The sequence below is a fragment of the Salminus brasiliensis genome, chromosome 3 (genome assembly GCF_030463535.1).
Source record: "Salminus brasiliensis chromosome 3, fSalBra1.hap2, whole genome shotgun sequence".
NCBI classification, from domain to species: Eukaryota; Metazoa; Chordata; class Actinopteri; order Characiformes; family Bryconidae; genus Salminus; species Salminus brasiliensis.
In genome coordinates this window covers 11736780-11744509 of record NC_132880.1, presented here as the reverse complement: position 1 = coordinate 11744509, position 7730 = coordinate 11736780, and positions in this window count along the sequence as shown.

Genomic DNA, 7730 nt, shown 5'->3' with positions numbered 1-7730 from the left:
TATATACACATACTTAAATTAGTTTGTTAGATTATCTAACAAACTATTTAGTGTTATCAATGTTTGTCACACCTTCACCCCATACAAATGCATTCTGCACCCTGCACCCTGAACTCCTATGCTCTGTCATACAGCACCCACAAAGACTTCTCATTATATATATATATATATATATATATATATATATATATATATATATATACATATATGGAATGGTTGGTCATATTAACTGTTTGTGGCACATTAGTATATGGGAGGGGGAAAACTTTTCAAGATGGGTGGTGACCATGGTGGCCATTTTGAAGTCGGCCATTTTGGATCCAACTTTAGTTTTTTCAATGGGAAGAGGGTCATGTGACACATCAAACCTATTGAGAATTTCACAAGAAAAACAATGGTGTGCTTGGATTTAACGAACTTTATTATTTCATGAGTTATTTACAAGCTTCTCTTTGTTTACAGCCATTGACATGTCGCAGAGGTTAACACGTGAGGAGCGGATAGAAATTGTGTTGATGTCTGGTGAACGCAGTACCTTGGTCATTGCAGCAGATTTCAATGCAAGACACCCTATGAGACCAGCCATCTTCCATGCTACAGTTAGCAAACTGCTTGCCAAGTTTCGTGAAACTGGTTCAGTGTGGGATTTGCCAAAATGTGGACGCATGGAAACTGTCACTAATGAAGAAACATCAGTGGCTGTCCTAGCTTCATTCAGCAAGAGCCCACAGCATAGCACTCGCCACATGTCACTGAAGAGTGGCATCAGTCGAACAACGCTTCGGCGGATATTAGCTACTCACAAATGGCACCCTTACAAACTCCAGCTGCTGCAGCATCTCAACGAGGATGACCCAGATGAATTTGCAGAATGGGCAAAACAAAAATTGGAACAGGACCCTCAGTTTACACAGAACATTTTGTTCAGTGATGAGGCAAACTTATGTGAAGTTAACAAAACCACCGCTATTGGTCTGACACTAACCCACATTGGATAGATCCCTCTAACACAAAACACAAACACAAAAATTGATGGTATGGTGTGGTATATGGGGTACAAATATAGTGGGGCCATTCTTAATCAATGAAAACCTCAAGGCCACTGGATATTTGAAATTGCTACATGATGCGTTCCCCTCTTTATGCACTGAAGCTGGCACGTTCCATGAGTTTTTCCAGCAAGATGGTGCACCACCACGTTATGGGTGTCAGGTCCGAGCATTCCTAGATGAACAGTTTCCTGGAAAGTGGATTGGTCGTTGTGGGCCAGTTGAATGGCCCCCCAAGGTTCTCCTGATCTGACCCCCTTAGACTTTTATCTTTAGGGTCATCTGAAGGCAATTGTCTATGCTGTGAAGACACGAGATGTGCAGTACCTGAACTTACTGATACTGGAAGCCTGTCCTAGCATTTCTTCTGTGCTGCTATCAGTGTGTGAAGAGTGGGAGAAGAGGGCTGCATTGACAATCCAACACAATGGGCAGCACTTTGAACACATTGTATAACACTTGTTAAAGATGTTGCTGTGTTTAGCTTTACTAAACTATGTACTAATGTGGCTGTATTTCAAGTGTTAGGAAAGAGGTTGCATGCAAAGAAGATTCAAGTTGCTGCGCTCACAGATCTGAGTTTGCAGGGTCTAATAGTTACTGCTTCTTTCAGAAAGAAATAATACATTAAAATGAATTAAACTTTAAGATAAAGGATTCTTTCACTAAACTATGCCCAGATGTTAAAGTTCAGTCTCCCATGATGGATATTTTCTCAAATATCCAGTCGTCCTCAGCTGAATTGAGGAAATTTTCACCATTCCTTGAAGAATGAAGATTCTGGATGTCTAGGTACCGTCCAAGTACTGCTTCTGGGAATGCTCATCCCTCTGGCTTCTGGTCCAGAAAAAGTTCACAGTTGCAAGTAATGGAAATGTTCGCTTTACCCTCGTTCAGGTCGTGACCACCCGTTGCAAGCTTGATTTGCAGAAAAGTACCTGTGTGGAAACGCTGATCAGATGTCCCGCTGAAATTCTAAAGGTTCCTAAGATGATTAGAGCTAGGCCCATCAAAAGCTGGCTGTCCTGTGTTAGGACAATGGTAGAGGGCTCTCTTGGTTCCTTTATTTCTCTTGGATGTTTACCTGGCTAGGCAAGCTCAGAGAGATTTCTGTTGTTTCTCTCCGTTAGGTGTTTACCTGGCTAGGCAAACTCAGAGAGGTTGAGTCTTTGTTGGGACAGTCTTTTTATCACCTGTGTAGCCACACCCATTTTCTTCTTCTGGTGTTAAACGTGCATTGGGAGTTTCTGGTGGTGCTGTCACCAACTAGTGAGCAAGGGTACCTACATTAGTATATACATTTAGTTTTGGGAGGAATGTATCATAACACACAGTGCTACAAGGTGCGCTAAAAGCACCTACAATGACAATGCAAGCATCTGAACTGGATCTTACATGAACAATGACGTATATGTGCAATGGAGGTACATGTGCAATGTTTACCTGTTAATTAAATTCCTTAATGACCGCTCGATGACAGTAACCTCTTTCATTAGAATGATGTGCTCAGCATATATACACAGAGGACAACATATTAAGATATGTAGTGATAATGTTTTGCCTCATCTGTGTATAATTCACATTTGAAATGAGATTTTTGTATGTAGAGATTAATTTCATTGACCCAATTGTGTGCATCAACAAAACAAATATGTGTGGTATTATATCCTGTCCATTTTTTCAATCCTGACCCCCTTTTCATTGCTGTTGCTTCCGGGACAGGGGCAAGAGGCCGCCGGGGCTCTTAAGTTGACTCTTTTGACTCTTAAGTTGATAGTCACAGTCAAATCATGCTTCACAGACTTAAGTTGACGTTTAAGTTCATGTCACGTTTTCACAGTTTAGTTATTGTCACGTGTGTGTCCTTCTATGTTCATTGTGGGATATTTAGGGGGCTAGCGCTAGCTGCCCTTTGCCGAGAACTGGACTCATCGGACAGAAGTGAACCCTTTGAGCTTAGTGAGCTTTGTGAACTCATTGAACCTTTTGATCATACTCAAGGCAGCAAGCTGAACGTACCAAAGGTATTCATGGTAGCGAGCTGAACGTACCAAAGGTAGTTAGCTAAACATTCTAAATACAGTCAAAGTAGTGATTGTATTTTGGGTACGGTCCACATTTACGAAGCCATACTAGCCAAGGGCAGCTAGGTTCAAGTTCACGGTCTTATTCCACGAGGCCGTCAGAGAGGGAGGCTTCCTCTCGCTATCCAGGTTCAGGTTAGTTGTATCATGGGTGTGCCTCGTTATTCAAGTTGGTTTTGCCTTTTGGGTTCTGCTGCTGATCTCTCAGCTCTCAAGTCACGCAAGTTCCCTAGTGCCTAACGAGTGCAGTTTTGGTTATTCCTAGTTTTCCCAGGTGCTGCCTCTAGGTTTGGGTTAACATTATTCTTCCTACTCATTCCCGGCACGCTAGCCTACTCCCCGGCTACTAGCCAGCCTCAGGTGTGCGTCTTTGTTTTGCCCAGGTTCCTTTGTCACGGTTATATTTCTGTTGATCATTTGTCCCTGTAACATTGCTGCATTTTCGTGTTTACCCGTTTTGTTTTATAATAAAACATTCTTGCATCGAGCCATCCCCTGTGAGTGTTCACCCTCATAGTCACGACCTAGCCAGTCATGACACCTGGGGCTATAATGCAGCCATGGATAGCGAGTGTACCACTTTGTCTAAAACCATAGCTTCTTGTTTGGCAGTTGATGTCCTATAGTATATTCAGTGGATATCTGAACATCCTACATACAAAAAAATTATTACTGAATAAATTGCAGACCTATCTTGGGATATATAGTCCTATGTATTACACCTATATTCATTTCAGATCAATATTGATTGATTCTGCTAGCCTATTCAAAATACATCACAACCAAAAACACATAGGCCTAATTTTTTATGTTTCATTGCTGATCCTTTGATACCCCTAAATGTCTTAAGTTTCAGACCCCACCTGAAGCCCTGAAGGTCCAGCTTCTCCTCTCTTAACCTGCTCCTGATCTTTTGTACTGGATTTCTGAGTTGCCTGTAAGTATGTAATCAAATAATGTGTTCATTCTTATATTTTATTATAATATTAGTAAGGCCTAGGCTACGTACAAAACAACAGAAATGATGGAATGAAAAATTAGCCACTAGCCTTAGTAACATGCTACACTAACACTAATTAGCCTCCAAATTTCTATAGCAAAATAGGAAAAGGTTAGCATGTTTGCATGAATTGCATGATTAATATTATTACCCCTTGTCATCAACCTGATTGATAACATCTGACAGTGTTGGTTTGTCCTGAAGGACATCACACCATTAGTCTAACAATTTTCGACAGTAAAAATAGCTAAATAATGTCAACCTGTTCTGGGCACTATGTACTCTCTGGGTTTTGAAATAGTTATGTATATCTTTTTTCTTTTTTGGTAGCATTCTCTAGCAGAAAATCTGACACAATTGAGTTTGAATACCAGGGTAATAGTAATGTTCTCTACAGCTTTCTGTCTGTATATCTATCTATCCCTTTACAACTCTCTATCTGTCTCTCTGTCTGTCTGTTTATATATCTCTCCATAACTCTATTTGTCTGTTCGTCTGTCTTTCTATCTATCCGTCTCTCTACAACTCTCTCCCTGCACTCCACACCACACACTTTACACCACACACACACTGTCTATTTATCCATCTACAATTATCTGTCTGTCTATCTATTACCTCTTCAACTGTCCATCTGTCTAGATATCCCTCTTCAACTCTTTCTCAGTCTGTCTAGCCAACCCTCTAAACTATATCTGTCTATAAATCCATCTACAGCTGTCTGTCTCTGTCCCTTAATAACCCTTTATATCTCCATCTGTCAATCTACCTCTCTACAAGTCTCCATCTGTCTATCTATCCCTCTATAATCCTTTATCTCTTGCTCTCTGTCTAACTTTCTTCAACTTTTAATCTGTCTGTCTGGCTCTATATATCCTCCCTCTACAACTCCCCATCTGTCTGTCCCTCTATAACCCTGTCTATATATCCCTCTACAGCTATCTATCTGTCCGTATGGCTCTTTATCCATCCATCTACAACTGTCTATCTCTGTTTGTTTATCTATCAATCCATTTACAACTCTTTTATCTTACTGTCCGCCTTTCTATCCCTGTTCAATTATCTATCCCTTCATATCTCTGTCTGTGTGTCTGTCTATCCCACTACTCTCTATCTGTCTTTGTTTGTCAAATTCCCACAAATCTCCATCTGTCTACATCAATATTTTCTGTCTATCTATCCCTCTACAACCCCCTGTCTGTTTACAACTCTGTATCACAGACACTACACGCCACACACAACAGACACATACACCACACAATACATAGACACTGCACATTTCACACCACACACATACTATACACTCCACACCACACACCCAGCGCTTCACAGACTCCACAACACAAAAACACACTTCAGACCACAAACACAAATACACGCTACACACTACACACACAGTCTAGCAACACCTTAGCATCCACCACAGCAACTGCCAAGCAACACATAACACCACCTTAGATATCATAGCAATTATCTGGGATACCATAGCAACCTATGATACCATAGCATTAGCTAGCATCACCACAACAACCACTTATCACACAGACGTTAGCAACCACCTGGGATTATGTAGGATAGTAGAACAAACATCATAACAGTCTTTCCCTTTCTATCCATCTACATCTATCTATCTACAACATTCTGTCTTCTGTTTGTTTTTCCATTCCTCAACAACTCTCTGCCTGTATATCAGTACCACACACACTCCACACCACAGACACTGCACACCATACACTACACATCACACCACAAACACATCACACACATTACATACTCCACACCACAAAACTACATTTTGTTCGACTAATTAATCGCCTAACTGCACTGACTTCTAGTTAAAGTATATATTATATATATTCCTAAATATAAATTCCATAAATTCCTCCCTATGTTCCTTCTTGCTCTAAGGGAGTTTTTCCTTGCTACTTAGATTTTTATGTCTTGTGCTCTTACTAATTACTGATTCTGTAAAGCTGCTTTGTGACAACGCCAGTTCTCAGCTTCTCTGCAAGTTTAATTATGTGAGGGTCAGAAATGGAACTTTTACAAAATGCAAGCTCAACAAAGGAGTTCAGCAAAATCAGTGTATTTGTTTTTTTTCATACTCAAATTTTTTTTTAAATTATATTCATAAACATTTGAATGAATTGGGGGGGGGGTTCTCTGGTAAGTATTGTACCTTTAGACCTTTGTCTGATGAGTATTTTATCTTTAAACTGTTTCTCAGGAAAGTATATCTTCAAACTGATATTTTGTCCTCCATGGACCATTAAATAAAAACATAACATATCTTTAGTTGTCAGAAACTGTTAAATGTTATTGGCCAAATAATAGGTTTTGCTTCACACTACATGTCTAACAAGATAATTCCATGCCTGCTCAAAGCCTCCAGTGTCGCGTCATCCATGCCCTGTCTTGTCGAAAAAAATTCAAAAACTAAAAAGAAAAAAAATTCTATGGCATGATTCAAATCTATAGCAAGATTTACATTTCAGTAATTAAATGCAGAATTCAAGTGAAAATAATCCACTTTAAAAACAGTTCACAGATGCATCATATTTCACAGTGCAGCATGCATGTGAATTACAATGACAGTGAATTATTTTACAGTGAGATATTATTATATGTATTAAGTATTTAGTCAGCCAAGTTCTCCTACTTAGAAAGATGAGAGAGGTCTGTAATTTTCATCATAGGTACACAAACGTTTCCTGTAAGTATTCACCAGGTTTTCACACACTGTAGCTGGTATTTTGGCCCATTCCTTTATGTTTTTGGGCTGTGCAACACAGACTTTCAACTCCCTCCACAAATTTTTTATGGGGTCTGGCTAGACCACTCCAAGACCTTGAAATGCTTTTTACAGAGCCACTCCTTCATTGCCTGAGCGGTGTGTTTGGGATTTTATCATGCTGGAAGACCCAGCCACGTTTTTCAGTGCTCTCACTGATGGAAGGAGGTTTTGGCTTAAAATCTCCCGATACATGGCCCTGTTCATTCTTCCCTTAACACGGATCAGTCGTCCTGTCCCCTTTGCAGAAAAACAGCCCCAAAGCATGTTTCCACCCCCATGCTTCACAGTAGGTATGGTGTTCTTGGGATGCATCTCAGCATTCTTCTTCCTCCAAACACTACGAGTTGGGGTAAAGGGGTGATGATTTGGGTTTGTTTTGCGGTTACAGGACCCTGGCATCGTGCAGTATTACAAATTTTGTTGTATATATTTCTGTGTTTACTACCACAAGGGACTATGTTTTTCATTCACCTTTACACCTGTGTTGTGATGTGACCTATGAAGCTGATTTGTTTTGATTTAAAAATATATTTTCTCTGGTAAAAAAAAAAATCTATATTTACTTTAAGAGCAGATGTTTGCCTATCAGTTCAAAAAGGTGTGGGGGTAGGGCACCTTGCTGGCACGCTTTTGTAATTTAGTTAAGCGTTTTGTGAGGAAAAACGTCTGCTTGCTTGAATGCCAGCACACTGGATGTAAAGGGTGTGTATGGTATGATCTTTAAGATAATTGGAATCCTTTGACTTATTCTAAAATGATCATAACTAGCACTGTGACAATATCTGTAGTCATACCACGGTATGGAC